The sequence below is a fragment of the Mya arenaria genome, chromosome 13, assembly GCF_026914265.1.
Source record: "Mya arenaria isolate MELC-2E11 chromosome 13, ASM2691426v1".
NCBI classification, from domain to species: domain Eukaryota; kingdom Metazoa; phylum Mollusca; class Bivalvia; order Myida; family Myidae; genus Mya; species Mya arenaria.
The window spans coordinates 51248387-51266119 of record NC_069134.1 but is presented as its reverse complement, the minus strand read 5'-3'; the positions used below and the strand labels follow the sequence as shown (position 1 = coordinate 51266119).

Here is a 17733-nt window from a genome sequence, read left to right as displayed (position 1 = left end):
TGATCAAAACTTATTTATAAACATTGAATGCCTAAAAGAATCAACAATAAAAGAGATTTTAAATATTTTCCATGGCTGAGAGTGTAAGATAGGTTCATAGGTCATTTTTAATTTGTTCAAAAGCTATTGCTTTTGTTAGATTTTTTGTAAAATTTATGCAGAATTTGAGTGCTAATGTTTGGGAGAATCAGGGTACTTCGCGTATACCGGCTACAACGAAAAAGGGTTAAAATGCCCCGGCTATTACTAAAGCAAATAATAATAGTAGTTTACTACATTTCCTAAACATTTGGTATTCGAATATTTAATCCCTAACAATTCACAATTTTCCACTACTAGACTTGTCCCTGTTGTTTTCATTGTATTACTGACAACATTATCTCACTTTGGGGGTCTTTATCCGGATTGTATTCGAGTGCGTTGAGACAGATCTGGTCAATATGTTTGAGAAACTCCTTTAAAGACTGGTAATGGTGAAGGTCAATCTTTGACATCATTGTGGAAAGATCCATCGGCTTCTTAATGATCTCATAGTAGTCTGGTACCTAAAAGGACACGTGTAATTATACATAGACTAACACAAAAGCCGTCAAGTTTGTTTCAAATAATCTGTAGATATAAAAGTAGAAAACATATTTTATGCTTGGTGAATAACCAGTACATTAAAAAGCTATGTAGATATTTATTTATCATTGCAGCCAGGGCTTCTAAAATATTGGAACCTCAAACGGTCCGGACCCGGCGACAACCCCTCCCCACTATAAAAAATAAATCCCCCCCCCACAAAAAAAGAATGACCTGTTCAACGGGGTTTCAAGCTATAAGTGGGATATCGACAACAATTTTTTCATTACTGCAAATTAAAATGATGTAAGCGGTGCACTTAGCTTCCAGACTATCTAGTTAATCAAGCGTGTCGCTGTTGATATCCTATATATGACTAGGTAAATAATTTTAAAATTCGGATTTTTAATGCTTTCACAGATTAACAATGACATATGCATTTATCTTTAAAACTGTTAATAACCAGAAATGGTTCTTTATTACAATTTAAATTGAACAGTTTGGTAATCAACAAACGGATATATCATGCAATGGTCGACGACAACATATAAAGTATATTCATAATTGCCATGTGAAAATATGGACTGATTTTAACACTTAATCAGGATAGCTGCAAGCACACAACTAACACATAGTTTGTTTAATTGTGTCTTCTGCGACCTACCAATACATGTGATTGGACTGATGGTAAGCATCTGCTAAATAACAGAATCTGATAGGCTATAGAATGATCAGCGTAGCAGAAAAAGCAGCTGGTCGCATTAGTCTCATATTTACGACCTATTGGGGGTAGTTTTGAATGTGTGAATGACCCATGAATATTTGTGTACTACAATTTCTACAACTTTTACTGACCTAGTCGTTTAGGACCGAAATTATAAAAAAAATGAGAAAATTATTTCCTCTCTTCTTTGTCTGGATTTCTAACACCAATAACCTCCCCTGAGTATTCATCAAACACATCCTGAAGCTAGAAAACATGACAAGGCTGCTTTTACATTATGCTTACTCCATACAAAGCAGTTTGCAATCTCTGTAGAACGCAGAAAAATACAGATAAGGTCTAGTTCTTAACGTTTAGAATAATTTAAAAAAAAATCTTTCATTCATGCCATAAAGCAATTTCATGTTTCCGAAAACTATTTAATAAATTCATTCATAAAATTGTAAACTTAGGATTAAAATTTTCTAAGTAGGTTATTACAAAAGACCAGCAAATACCGAATATTCCAATTCCTCATAATTTTCTTCACTGGTTGCCAATGGCAACACAGGGCTAACGGGGTCAAGGTCTTGAGCCAAGGTCAGTATGGTTGACCTTACAGTTTCCCCGACCACCGACCACCACTGGTTAACATGAGGTAAATACACAATGCTTGGAGCCGTCCGCTTTGCTTCACGAAACACCTGCAAATGTTGGTAAGTTATAATCTATACATGAACCTTAAAACTTGACATCAATCTTACTCATAAAAGACACTTGGTACCTTGCTAATGGTTGTGTGAATTTACATGACACATACCGTAAATGACTGGGTATTAGACGCACTTTTTTCCCTCAGGTTTTGATGCAAAAAAATGCCTGCGTATAATACCCAGTAACAATTTTTTGAACTTTTTTTCTGAGGTCAATTTCAAGCCGAGAGTTTGTTTAGATTTATGTAGAAAGGGATGTTACTCGCGTCATATTGATCGAGTATATAAGGGTTAAAACGGCAGTTGAAGATCGGGATACGGTATATCGTAAGACGTTTATAATTTCAACAAAAATAAAAAAGATTAATAATTATTTCCCAAAATAATTTATTTTGCGTACCTAATTTTCGGGCACCCAAAGGACATCAATCATAACTTTCATAGTTACCAAGTTTCACAGACGAAGATTATTGATTTTTATCTTTACAATGCCTGGCTAGATTACCTAACCGTATACACCACTGAGACAATTTTATTAGTTACTACCGATCCTAAACGATTTATTGCCTGTTGAAAAGGAAGTGTGATATATTTATTTGAGGATTAAACAAACAACAAGGGCAATCAAGGGATTAAGAAAACATCGACATGACATGTTTGTAAAACGATCTGCCAATAAGCTTTTAAACTTGTACCACACTTATAGACTATATGAAGCAATAATCGTACAGTTATACATTAATCCTGCATAGCAATGTCCATGCTCTCCACGAGATCCTCGTGGGTATAACTGTAAGTTATGTGACGTCACACAGTGTGACTCTTTGATCTGAAGCCGATAGAATGTGTTTATTCAGTTCAGTGCATGTATAAAATGGTGTTTTAATTAACTTCATGAAGGATTTACACTTATAGGCGTAATAAATAAGTTTATGACCATTGATTACTACGGATAAAGTAATAAGTGGTAAAAAGCAAACATGAAGAAAAAAGGCAGGTTAAACAAACATGTAAATAAAATGTAAAAATGATAATTTTCTTTGTATTCGGAGAGCGAAAAAAATAATTAATTTATGGTGTCCGAACTTTTGTGAATTACGGTATTCAATATTATTTTGAATAATAAATTGAATTAAACAATAATCAAACTTACATATAAAAAAGCAAAGTTGGGCACTGTCAAAATATTTTTTGCAAAACATAACTTTTCATTCTCGACAGTATGGTTGTATGGTTTTAAAGATAACCATCGCCATTTTCACGAAAAAATTTTTTTTGTCACTGTCAACAAACATGGTGGCTGAAAATGCCGGACGATTTTGACATTTTTTCTATGCGTCTTTTAACCAAAAACATAGATTAAAAGTTTTTTTCTCGGATTTTTCACAGATTTTTTTCCCTGCGTCTAATACCCCCTATCGTCTTATACCCAGTCATTTACGGTAGATACATATACATTCATTCTTTTTCAACTAAGCAATCACTTGTGAGAGTAACATTTTTCTTTATTGTTTCAAATGGTTTACATGAGCACAAGACTCCTCAGGTGTTCTGGATTGCACGGTGTAGTGAGAGGACGAATCCAACGTGTGACGGCAGTTGCTCCAGATAATGGACAATAGCTGGGGCCAAGTGGGTTGTCTGCCCCTGGTCTGTATGGCCCGCCAACAGGAGGCGTGGTCTGTGAGTGCTTGGCTGACGATCCGCATGACAAACAAGAATGTAAAGTAAATATCCAACATGTCACCTGGTCTTTGCGAGTGCTTGGCTGATGGTCTGCACACCCATGTCTAAAGAGAATATAATGTTAATAGCCAACAGGAGGGGTGGTCTATGAGTGCTTGGCCGATGATGCGCATACCTATGACAAAAGAGAATATAATGTAAATAGCTAACAGGTCACATGGTCTTGGTGAGTGCTTGACTGTTCATTCGCATACCTATTACAGAGAAGAATGTAATGTAAATAGCCAAGAGGTCACGTGGTCTGTGCGAGTGCTTGGCTGACAGTCCGCATACCTGTGTATATAAGAAAGGAATTGATCAATGAAATGCCATATGATTATCAAGGGCTTACTTAATAAATAAGTATTTTTTCAAAATGTGAAATGCTGATATCTAGTGATATCAAGGGGAATATTAATAACATTCATTTTCACCTTGTAAAGTTGAGGAATGATTCTGGTAGTTCAGGAATGTTGGACTGTTTGCGCCTCTTGTCAACTTTGTGCTCAAAGATGCTAACATCTCTGCTGTCTTCATCGCTCTCCAACTCGGCAAGCATAACTGTAGAACCACAGTTTTCCTCTGAGGACACAGGTTCTCCTAGATAGGAGAGCGGATACAAACAGTACAATAAAGACATTCTTTTTCCTAAACTTCTATGAAAGTATTCCTTTCTGGGATCACCCTAAAACGCTTCAATTATAGGAAGTTTGGAAGTGTATCACCCACTTAAAATGGGCTAAAAACTTCCAAAATGAAGTCCTTGAAAGTACACTCTTTCCATAGATATCTGAGGAAATTTCATTTATATTATGAGAAACATCAATAAACCAATTGAAGCAAACGTATGTCATGGGTAATTCAATTATGGACCAAACTAATCTGAGAATCAATTTTAAGAAATAAGCTGACCTGGTGAATCCAAACTGTTGTGCTGCATGAGAACTGATGGGAAGACGTCACCAAGTGTAATCAGAATATCCTTAAACATGGCCTGTAACAGAGGGGCGACCGTGACCCCAAGAGCCCTTGCAGGAGAGGTCACAGATCGCTGAGAGGCAGGAACTATCAACGTCATTGCATTATGGAAATCTTTGGTGTTTACATTCACACTGGAGACGTCAATCTGGAGTTTTTCGGAGGACGTGTAGATCTGCGGATAGCGATGACGGAGAGCGAGCAAAGTCACCTCGGTACACAGCGCTTTCAAATCTGCCCCACTGTAACCTGAAACATACAGAGTCCCAGATAAAGTCAAATGTAACAGTGCAGAGGACTTTCTTGTTGACCATAAAGTAACCTGAGAAGCTAGTATCCAGATGAAGAGAAATTTACAATTAGTGGTAAATTAAAGCACTTCATCAAAAAATTAGTGAATATGAACCCCAAGACTCAAGACTTTAGTGAATATGGACGTCAACATGAACCCCCAGACTCAAGACTTTAGTGAAGATGGACTCCCAGACTCTAGACTTAAGAGAATATGGACCCTCAGACTCAAGACATTAGTAATATGGACTCCCAGACTCAAGACTTGTGAAGTTTGACCCCGCGACTCAAGATTTTAGTGAAGATCGACCCCCTGACTCAAGACTTTAGTGAATATGGACCATGCGACTTAAGACTTCAGTGAAGATGGACTCCTAGACTTTAGACGTTAGTGAATATGGACCCCCGGACTCAAGACTTAAGTGAATATGGACCATCAGACTAAAGACTTCACTGAAGATGGACCCCCAGACTCGAAGACTATTGAAAATGGACCCCCAGACTCAAGACTTTAGGGAAGATGAACCCTCATACTAAAGACTTTCAAGACTAAAATATTTATTTAAGGAAAAGAAAATCTTAAAACAATGCTTCAAAACAGGTGTCCCCGGACTCAATATTCAACTTATTGAATTGAGAAAATGCTAAGGACAAGATTCCTGGTTTGGTTGTTTATTTTAGGAAGCATCAAAAACTACTAATGTAAATCAATAATTTGACCTCTTCGCACACGATCTTGAATCTAATCAATAACTGAACTATCAACATACATGCAACTGTTAGCCAGAGGCGGGCTTATCTTACACAGAGGCAGGTTTATCAATACTGGGCTCTGATTGGCCACTACATCCCTCCTTTACACGGATTTGATTTTACTAATATGAAAAAAGATTAATAAATCATATAGACATATTTTCATGAATTATTCATAAAACATTGTATTATTTCTTTTTAACAGAAACTATCATTTTCTTAAATATTATTGCAATAATCAAATCACTTGCAACCATGTATTAAAGTAAATAAGATTATTGTCTGTCTATAAATTAACCTCTGACCCTTTTTCCTCACAAATTTAGAAAATGTCAGGTAATAATCTGTCTAATAGCACACACATTATAGATCATTAAGAACAAGCATTACGTCCTGTGACCATGGATCCCTTTCGTCTGACGACGTATCCCCATTTATGACTGAATGGCGTTGTTAATATATTTTGTTTTGGTTGTTTAACAAGGACCGGATGGCCTGGCTGTAATGTACATGGTTTTGCCTTCCGTTTCTCATCGGCATACTTTTGTTCTTTTGCTTTGATTTAGTGTCTCTTTTGCGTACATATATATCATTTCTCGGCACGGTAAATGTTGGAAGCTTTGTCTTCATTTTGCGATTGAACATTATTTAAAAAGGCGAAAGTCCTGCACTTGGATGTGGGGTTGATCTGTAATTCATTAGAAAAATAGTAAGTTCAGATTTAAAGTTCTTTCCAGACGCTGTCACAGTTTTCATTGTTTTTACTAGTGGCTTCATAAATGCTTCTACCAATCCGTTGGCTTGTGGGGCTAGTGGGGTTACCTTCCGGTGTTTGAACCCGATACTTTTTGAAAATTGCGTAAATTCATGGCTTTTGAACAGCGTCGGATTTGACCACACTTGGAATAGAGAACATTCAAAAAACAATTTCAAGGTGCGATATGACATTTTGTGCAGTCAGGCTTGTTAACTTTTCAACTAATGGGTATCTACTGTAGTCACAGATAACTACCATAAAAAATTCTACTATGGGAAACGGCCCACAAAAATCAACTGACACTTTATCCCACGGTTTCTTTGGTAATGGGCTTGGCTTGATCGGTTCTACCTTCGTTTGTGGTGTTGCAGACATGCATGGTATGCAATTCTTGCATTGTTTGTCGACTAATTTGTCCAGATAGGGGAACCAGCAGGTTTCACGTAAGAGCGCTTTTGTTCTGTTTCTCCCTTGGTGACCTTCGTGTGCCAGGTTAATTACCTTTGATTGCAGGCTGCTTGGTATGCACAGCCTGATTCCTCGTAGGAGAACGTTTCCATGCTCTGTTGACAGGACGGTCAATTCGTCTGCAATCTGCTGATAACAGTTATAGCTGCCATCACCGGCGCATGTTTGCTTAATCCACGTGTTGTTTTGAAGCGCGGACATTATGAATGTCAACACACACTCTTGGGCTGTGGCACTTTCCACGTCTTGGAGATTTAATGACTTGGGCACTGCGGCATTGGCAATAAAATTCACATATTCCTCAGCTATGTTTTTGTGTGAGTAATTATTTATTGGATGTCGGGAGCAGTAATCTGCTATCATTTTATTTCCAGGCATGTGCTTGACTGTAAAATTGTAGGTGGTAAGTCTCAATCGCCATTGTTCAAGTCTAGCTGACTGTATTTGTTTAGAGTTTGTGCATATTGAGAGCAGTAGTCTGCAGTCGGTTACTAGCTGGAATGCCTTTCCATTCAAGTAAATGTAAAAATGTTTGCAGCCCCAAACACTTGCAAGCATTTCTCGTTCTGTTTGGCTGTAACGCTTTTTCACTGGCGTCAATGACCGGCTTCCATATGCGATAACTTTGTTTTCTGGTATTAATATCCCTGATATTCCCTCGGGGCTTGCATCTACCCAGAGTTCTGTGGGGTTTTTTCGGGTCAAGGTAGCTCATTACTGTATCGCTGCATAGCGCTTGTTTCATAACTTTGAGAGGTTATTGGTCATACCCAAGAATGACCTTAATTCACCTGTAGTCTTCGGCTCGGCTATATTTTGAACTGCTGTGATTTTGGCCGGATTGGGACTTATGCCTTTGTCCGAAAAAACAAAGCCATAGAATTTGACAGAAGTTTTACCGAATTCGCACTTCTGCTTGTTGAGTGTGAGATTTTTGTCTTGCATTCGTTGCAGTACGACTTCGAGTCTCCGATCATGTTCGTCACGGTTCGGTGCGTGTATTATAATGTCATCCGATATGTTCAATGTTCCCTTGAGACCTGTTACCACTGGGTGTATTTCATTCTGGAATATTTCTGGTGCTACGCTTACACCGAAATTCAGTCGTTTGTACCTGTCTAATCTGACATGTAATGCAAACACTGTCATGTTGTGTGACTCCTCGGACAGCGCAAGCTGGTGAAATCCTTTATTAAAATCCACTTTGGAAAACACCTTTGATCCGTTTAATTCCAGGATTACTTGTAGGCACTACATGACACTCGCATTTCAATGCTTGATTTACTTTTCTTATATCTACACAAAGCCTTATTTAGTCTGGAGCGTTCGGCTTTGGTGCTACAACAATGTTCGAAACCAAAGGTGTCGGCCCCTCCACCTTTTCAATGATATCTTGCTGTTCAAGTCGTTTTATTTCCTGTTCCACTCGCACATGGAATGGAATTCTTCTAGCTGGTTGTGCTATAGGCATGACGTTTTCGTCAACATGGAACTTGATTTGTTTGTCTTTTAATTTGCCTAGTCCAGTGAACACGGACTGATATTTGTCACATAACCTAATTGAATGATCAATCAAAAAGCAAAATGAATTTGTTTAAACTGCTAAAAACAGAAATATCATCAGTGATGAAAGCACAAACATTATGCTATATGTCAAACATTTCCCTGCTGCCCTAAAAAAAATTAAGTTTGAAAATACAATAAATCTGTTTAAAACAGGTACCTCCAGGATACAAGCATTAATCATAGCTGTTTAAGGCAGGTGTCTGGCTAATCAAGGCGGTCAGATCGGTGGCCAGTTGTTATGACTCTTTTCTTCTTTCCACAGAAAACCATTATAGTTTTGTTCATTTCATTTTTGAGAAAAACTGACACTGACATTTCAATTTGGGCGACATTTTTTATGCTATTAAATTTTTTTTTTCCTGTTAAAAAGAAAAGTAAAACACTTAAAGCTGCACTCTTACAGATTGAACGTTTTGACATTTTTTTTTATTTTTTGTTTTGGAACGAGCCTTTTTTTGCGAAAATCCATGGAAACCAGTTTAATAAGATTGCTGACAAAAAATTAGATCGCAAATTTTCATATTTAAGTTTAAAAAAAACGATGTTTTATGCATTTTTCTTAAACCGCTAGTTATGGTTTAAGCCACAAAACATTAATTTTCAAACGGAAATATGAAAATCTACGATCTTTAATTTTTGTCAGCAAACTTATATCATTGGTTTGCAGATATTTATGCAAAATTTTTCTCTTTCCAAAACAAAAAATAAAAAAAGTTGTAACAAGAGGGCCATGATGGCCCTAAATCGCTCACCTGAGTAAAAGAGTTTAACCTTTGTTTTTAATATAGCTTGTTTCTCAAAGAATATTGAACAAGAGCTGTCAAAGTATGTGACAAATGCCCCCCAATGTGACATTGATCTATGAACAAGTACATAAAAAGTTGATCATGCCTTTATGTGTCAAATACATATTGTAAGTTATATTAAATTGCCTCTGAGCATAGAAAAAAAAACAATCATACTAAATGACAGCCAACACTCTTTATGTCCTCATATTCAGCATTCCATTGTGAATAAACACTTAGTGTATCTTTCACCTTAGAGGTAGGGACATGGGTCTTGCACACGACAAGTTGTCTTGGTATGTCGAAAACATATGGCAAGTCATTTTAAAATCTGTCCATATAAGAGTAAGTCACAGCGCGGACACGACAGCCTATATTTTCCTTCAGGTTGCCATGGCAACCAGAGTTCTGCATGGAATTAATTTTTTTGAACAATTTTGAAAAAGCACCAACCAAAGATCATTCCTATGAAGTTTCATCAAAATTGTCCAAGCGGTTTAGGAGAAGAAGATGATTGTAACCAATTGTTGACACTTTTCCTTTAGGTTGCCATGTCAACCAGAGTTCTACATGGAATTAATTTCTTTGAACAATTTTGAAAAAGCACCAACCAAGGATCATTCCTATGAAGTTTCATCAAAATTGTCAAAGCGGTTTAGGAGAAGAAGATGAATATAACCAATTGTTGACATTTTCCTTTAGGTTGCCATGGCAACCGGGCCAAACAAAATTATGTGAACAAATTTAAGAGAGGTCCATGCAAGGACACTTCAAACCAAATTTGCTGAAGATCTATCAAGGGGTTCATGCGAAGAAAATGTTCAGTTTTTTTTTACTAATTTTAGCTCTGGTGGCCCTTAAAAGGGGCCAAACAAAATTATTTGACAAGACCTGACAGAGGCCCATGCTAGGATGCTTCAGACTTGAAGGTCCATCAAGCAGTTAATAAGATCAAGTTGCTTAAAGGTTTTTCTATTTTTTGCTCTGGTGACCCCTAAAAGGGGCCAAACAAAACCATTTGAACAAAGTTAAGAGAGGACCATGTAAGGATGCTACATATCAAGTATGGAGTCATTCTGACCTTTACTTTCAGAGGAAAAGATGTTTAAGTGACAAGACAATGTAAAAACAAATGACCCCTGAGCAAGGCCAATTTGACCCCGGGACAATAATTTGAATACCTTTGGTGTAGGTCCACTAGGTAACACTATATACCAAATATGAAAGCTCTAGGTCTTATAATTTGGAGAAGAGGATTTTTAAAGTTTTATTATATAAGACTATATAAAAATATTGAAAACCTAAGCCAATGAACACGGGGCGTGGCCAATTTTGACCCCAGGGCTAAAGTTTGAACAATCTTAATAGTGGTCTGATAAACGATGCTTCATACCAAATATCTAAGGCCTTTGCCTTTTGGTTTCGGAGAAGAAGATTTTATAAGTTTTCATCATATACATATATAAGGAAACCCATGACCGCCCAGGTGGGGCCATTTTCTGACCCCAGGGCCAAAGATTGAACAATATTGGTACAAGTCAACTAGATGATATATCATGCCAAATATCTAAGCTCTTGTCACTACTTGATTTTACGTGTGTATCTATATATGTATATTTAGTATTAATTGTTGTATGTGGCCCATATTGAAAATTGGTATGTGTACTAAAAATGTTATCCAGTTTAAATTAAGACGTTACTTGTCTTTGTGAGTTCGGAGAAGATTTTTTAAGTTTACACTATAACACATATAGAGAAAACCCATCAGCCCCGGGGTGTGGGAAATTTTGACCCCAGGGCCATAATTTGAACAAACTTTGTAGAGGTCCACTAGACGATGAATCATGCCAAATATCTAAGCTCTAAGCCAAGTAAGTTCAGAGGAGATGATTTTTGAAGTTTTCACTATAAACATATAGAGAAAACCCATGACCCCCGAAGGGGGTGGGGCCAATTTTGACCCCAAGGCCATAATTGAACAATCTTTGTAGAGGTCCACTAGACGATGAATCATGCCAAATATCTAAGCTCTAGTCCAAGTAAGTTCAGAGGAGAAGATTTTTGAAGTTTTAACTATAAACATATAGAGAATACCCTAACCCCCCTGGGCGGGGCCAATTTTGACCCCAAGGCCATAATTTGAACAATCTTTGTAGAGGTCCACTAGATGATGAATCAAGCCAAATATCTAAGCTCTAAGCAACGTAAGTTCAGAGGAGATTTTTTTTTTTTTTTTAATATAAACATATAGAGAAAACCCATGACCACCCAGGGGCGGGGCCAATTTTGACCACAGGGCCATAATTTGAACAATCTTTGTAGAGGTCCACTAGACGATGAATCATGCCAAATATCTAAGCTCTAGTCCAAGTAAGTTCAGAGGAGAAGATTTTTGAAGTTTTAATTATAAACATATCAAGTATACCCATGACCCCCCGGGGCGGGGCCAATTTTGACCCCAAGGCCATAATTTGAACAATCTTTGTAGAGGTCCACTTGACAATGAATCATGCCAAATATCTAAGCTCTAGTCCAAGTAAGTTCAAAGGAGAAGATTTTTGAAGTTTTAACTATAAACATATAGAGAATACCCTAACCCCCCGGGGCGGGGCCAATTTTGACCCCAAGGCCATAATTTGAACAAGCTTTGTAGAGGTCCACTAGACGATGAATCATGCCAAATATCTAAGCTATAGTCCAAGTAAGTTAAGAGGAGAAGATTTTTGAAGTTTTAACTATAAACATATCAAGTATACCCATGACCCCCGGGGCGGGGCCAATTTGACCCCAAGGCCATAATTTGAACAATTTTTGTAGAGGTCCACTAGACGATGAATCATGACAAATATCTAAGCTCTAGTCCAAGTAAGTTCAAAGGAGAAGATTTTTTAAGTTTTCACTATAACACATATAGAGAAAACCCATCAGCCCTGGGGTGTGGGAAATTTTGACCCCAGGGCCATAATTTGAACAAACTTTGTAGAGGTCCACTAGACGATGAATCATGCCAAATATCTAAGCTCTAAGCCACGTAAGTTCAGAGGAGATGATTTTTGAAGTTTTCACTATAAACATATAGAGAAAACCCATGACCCCCGAAGGGGGTGGGGCCAATTTTGACCCCAAGGCCATAATTTGAACAATTTTTGTAGAGGTCCACTAGACGATGAATCATGCCAAATATCTAAGCTCTAGTCCAAGTAAGTTCAGAGGAGAAGATTTTTGAAGTTTTAACTATAAACATATAGAGCATACCCATGACCCCCCGGGGCGGGGCCAATTTTGATCCCAGGGCCATAATTTGAACAAACTTTGTAGAGGTCCACTAGACGATGAATCATGACAAATATCTAAGCTCTAGGCCAAGTAAGTTCAGAGGAGAAGATTTTTTAAGTTTTCACTATAAACATATAGAAAAAACCCATGACCCCCTGGGACAGGGGCAATTTTGACCCAAGGGCCATAATTTGAACAATCTTGGTAGAGGACCATTTGGTGATCCTACCTACCATATATCAACGGCCTAAGCCTTGTGGTTTGGGAGAAGAAGATTTTTAAAGTTTTTCCTTTCCATTGCCATGGCAACCAGAGTTCTGCATGGAATTCAATTCTTTGAACAATTTTCAAAGGGGACCACCCAAGGAACATTCCTGTGAAGTTTGGATGAAATTGGCTAAGCAGTTTATGAGGAGATGTCGTTTAAAGTAAAAGTTTACGGACGGACGACGGACGGACGGACGGATGGATGCCGGACAAATTGTGATCACAAAAGCTCACCTTGTCACTGTGACAGGTGAGCTAAAAATGGTATATCTGTGAGAGTGCAGCTTTAAAAGCTACATCTCGTATACAGGTTTACTTGTCTGTTATAATGATGGTTAAACAAGCATGTAAAAAGCAGAACTAAATGCTTAAAATATTTTTCAGTGACATGAACTATTTGGCATCATTTTCATTTTTATTGGTTGCCAAAAATTAGACAATAAGGCATTCTGTAGTCTTCTGCGGGTGATCAGGAAAGACAAAATATGGTACTGGATAAACAGCATTTTTAGAATAAATGCTTTGTTTTAATGTAAGGGTCAAGAGTTGATAAATGTGTGGAGGGATTTTCAGAAGTGGTTGTTGAAAACCACCAGCATGGTTTTATGGAATGAAGGATAAGTGTTAGACAGGTGTACGTATATATATTACCAGAAAACCATGAATTAGATGTGTTGCCTATGAGGAGCGCCCCTATATTTTGACCCCTGACACCTCAATCAATAGGGTCATCTTCGGACCGTGGCAAATGTGTTTAGAACTCACCAACACACTTTTCCGCTACCTCGGACACAAATTTATCACAAAGCTTTGGATTCCATTCTTTTGTATGGATCTTCAAAATCTGCTTTCTGGCCTGAAATGAAAAGATTATTAATATTAAGATTCGATACTCCCTCCCACAGATTTTGATACAAAATTAAAATATGCAAAGTACGAGGGGTGATCCAGAATTACGTGGACTTCTTACATATTTTCTATATTTTTCGTCCAAATGATTTTTTAATTCATGAATATCTTATTCAAAGTATTCTGCATAGACGGTATGAAATTTAGGTCTGTAAAATTAATGAGTATTGCAAAATTACGGAATGTAAAATAACAGGAACGCACGGTCGGCACACCGTCTTAAATTAACGTTTACAATCTTTTTATGTATCTCTTACAACATGCTTTTCTTCCATGTTTATCTATGAAATTCCGCCAAATTACGTCACATACTACGTTGACTTCATACTAATATACTGTTCAAGTTTCTTACGTCATTTCCGTTTGAAAGTTGTAATATTCTGACTTGATTACAAGCACAGTCTAGGACACAACATGGCGTCATCGGACTTTGTGGAAGCGCGAGACGATGAAGTTTTGCATTTAATTGGGGAAAACATGGACACAGATTATGATAATGATGGCCGAGGTGAAAATGAAGCAACATGTGTCGTTCATTAGTATTTAACTGACATTAAGGTTTAAGAGAATGATGATATTCCATAGAAGACGATAAGGAAAAATCCAGATGAAGACGAGTGGCACGACGTTTTTGACGTTGGTAAAGAACGTCATCAGATGGGATCGCCATTTGACGGTTTTTGTTGAAGAAAGCATCGTCGGGGCAGGATACGGAAGTGCAAAGAGTTTTAAGAGACGATTTAGGGGTTCATTTTTTCCATCTATTTATATTTTTATAATATATGCAGTGGATTACGCGCTATGTGTCAGTGTTGTTTGGTAATACTTCGAAAAAATATGACGCTTTATGAGCGCAACGTCATCGACGTCATTGGACTGTGCTGGTCGGGTTCAACCATGTATCGTAATCTAATTGCAATTCAGCGAAAATTCAATGTTTTGCTCTGAAAATTGCAGGAATTATGTAAAATATGTTATATGTATTGAATGTGAAGTTTTTATGTTCTATGTGAATTGATGTTTGAATTATTAAATGCAGATATTTAAACCATGATTAAGCACCGGCCTCTAAGTCAAATCTCCCAGCCCACCTTTGATCTGGGTCAATCATTATCAAGGTGGAATCTCACCTGAGCCCAGGGTAGAGGGAACAGAAACTCCCGGTCAAATCTCCCCGGTCGTCTGAAAGCTGGGTCGATTGAGTCAAGCCTGTTGGTTGCCCCGATGATGACAATCTCTCCACGACTATCCAGCCCGTCCATTAATGCCAGAAGAGTGGACACGCTGGAGCTGTGGATCTGGTCCTGGCGACTAGAGCGCACTGGCGCCAGGCCTTCTATCTCGTCAAAAATATTATGGATGTTCTCGTCTGGTATGCCTAAGAAAACAAGAGATGTTTGTCAAACATTATGCCCCCCTGAGCGCCATGTTGTCAGGATTATATGGACAATTGAATGAAATATACATGGATCGAAATGACAGCTGATTTGTCACTGACATTGGATATCGTTAAGGCAGTTTTAAGATTATGACCATTCAAGTGTGAGGATTTGTGTGTTATGTCCATGACCTCTGACTTTATGACCTCAAAAACTGTAGGAGTCATCGGCTGGTCACCAAAAACCTAAATGTCAAGTTTGAGGGCCATGGGTGCAGGCATTGTCAAGTTATCACACAGACAAGCTTTTTTCGTTCAAGGTCACTGTGACCATGACCTTTGACCTGATGACCCCTAAAATCATAAGGGGTCATCTAAAGGTCAGAGGCAACTCCAAGCCAAGTTTGAGGGCCATGGGTGCAGGCATTGTCGAGTTATCACTCGGACAACCGTTTACCATTCAAGGTCACTGTGACCTTGACCTTTGACCCTATGACTCCTAAAATCATTAAGGGTCAGGCCCAACATCCATGTCAAAGTAAATGATCATTGATTCAGGCATTGTTGAGATATCACTGGGAGAAGTTTTGTTAACTTTTTTGCGTTAAAGGTTACTGTGACCTTGTTCTTGGCCTGTTGACCCCCAAAGTCGATAGGGGTCATCTACTGGTCAGGCCCAGCCTCCAAGTCAAGTATGAGGGCCATGGGTGCAGGCATTGTGGAGTTATCAATCGAACAGTCTTTTACCATTCAAGGTCCCTGACCTTGACCTTTGGCCCGATGACCCCCAAAAACAATAGGTGGTCATCTGCCGGTCAGGCCCAACTTCCATATCAAGTTATATGACCATAGGGTTAGGCATTGTTGAGTTATCACTCGGACAAGCTTTAAAATTCTTTTACCATTAAAGGTCACTGTGACATAATCCACCTGTCCTATTGACCTAAAATCAGGACACCAAGTTTGGTGATAAGTGTTTGTATGTGAAGGCAAACTTAGAGGGCAGACCCCTGTGGGTTATATGTTTAAATGGAATAGCCCTTAGCCAAACTTAGAGGGCAGACACTTTAAATACAGTTTTTGCTAATTCAAGGATCATAACTCTGGAGTGACGGGCACCATTGCTGGTTTTCGAACTTGATCTAGATATTCTGCCCATACACATTCTGACCAAATTGGATGATGATTGGACAAAGCTTTCTTAAGTAATTAAATAGGCATATAAAAATTCAGAAACTGGGATTTACAAAAATTTCACCTTGAAATGAAGCCTCTTACCTGATCAAACAGAAGCCTAAGCTGCCTCTCTGACTCGCCAACCCACTTGCTAAGGCAGTCTGCGCCCTTCCTCATGTAGAATGCCACGCGTTTCCCATCTGTGCTGCACTCGTTAGCCAATGCACGAGCAACCAACGTCTTACGTTGCCTGTCAAGGGAATTCAATCAGATTTTAAGTAACAAATGTTTCATTTATAATTCTCAGGTTGTCCTAAAAACATATTTGAATTAAATAATATTGAAATCCTAATGCTTCTTAAAGCTGCACTCTCACAGATTAAACGTTTTGACAACTTTGTTATTTTTTGTCTTGAAACGAGCCAATTTTTGCGAAAATCCATGGAAACCATTAATAAAAGACTGCTGACAAAAGATGAGATCGCAGATTTTTATATTTAAGTTCAAAATTAATGTTTTATGCATTTTTCTTAAAAAACATTAATTTTCGATCGGAAATATGAAAATCTGCGATCTCATCTTTTGTCAGCAGTCTTTTATTAATGGTTTGCAGATATTTACGCAAAAAATTGCTCATTCCAAGACAAAAAAATAAAAAAGTTGTCAAAAGGTAAATCTGTGAGAGTGCAGCTTTAATACATTTTAATACATGTACTTCTAAGCACCAAGGAATGATAAATTACTTCATACATATGTTCATCAGATGATTTCAGGACAGTATTTTTGTTTCAATCCCCACAAAAAGAAACTTGTTCATCTAACATGTATGCAACTTGTTCTTCAGTGCAACAACTTTTACCTTCGCACAAGATGATCAAGACACTTAAATCTTGGAACAATGTGATCAAGATACTCTTACCTTCGCACAAGATGATCAAGACACTTAAATCTTGGAACAATGTGATCAAGATACTTTTACCTTCAAACAAGATGTTCAAGATACAATGCAAAAATTTGTTGTGATTTTTAAGTCAAAACTCACCTGGAGGTCCATAGAAGAGAACGCCTCTGGGTGGGCTGATTTTAAACCTCTCAAATATCTCCGGGTACATGAGGGGGAATACCACCATCTTCTTCAGGGCCCATATGTGCTTCCCCAAGCCCCCGACACTTTCAAACTTAACCTGTTAATTTGAAAAAAAATAAGCTCTAAGACATACGTTTGCTATGTTTTCAACACATAGATCAATGTTTAGCCAATACTAAACGGATTTTTTTTTAGAATTGAAAAGTGGCCCATAAAAACAGAGAATTAATACAGCCAAAGGATCCACCTGATTGCCTCTATGTAGTGTCACACACTCTTGAACTCTTTCTTCAAAGTTCTTACACACTCTTGAACTCTTCAAATTTCTTTTCAACTT

At 37.9% G+C, this 17733-nt stretch overlaps 1 pseudogene; it reads right to left on the bottom strand.

Annotated features, from left to right (window-relative positions):
• Positions 1-17733, bottom strand: part of LOC128215347 (ATPase family AAA domain-containing protein 2-like) — a 32444-nt pseudogene that overhangs the window by 8746 nt on the left and 5965 nt on the right.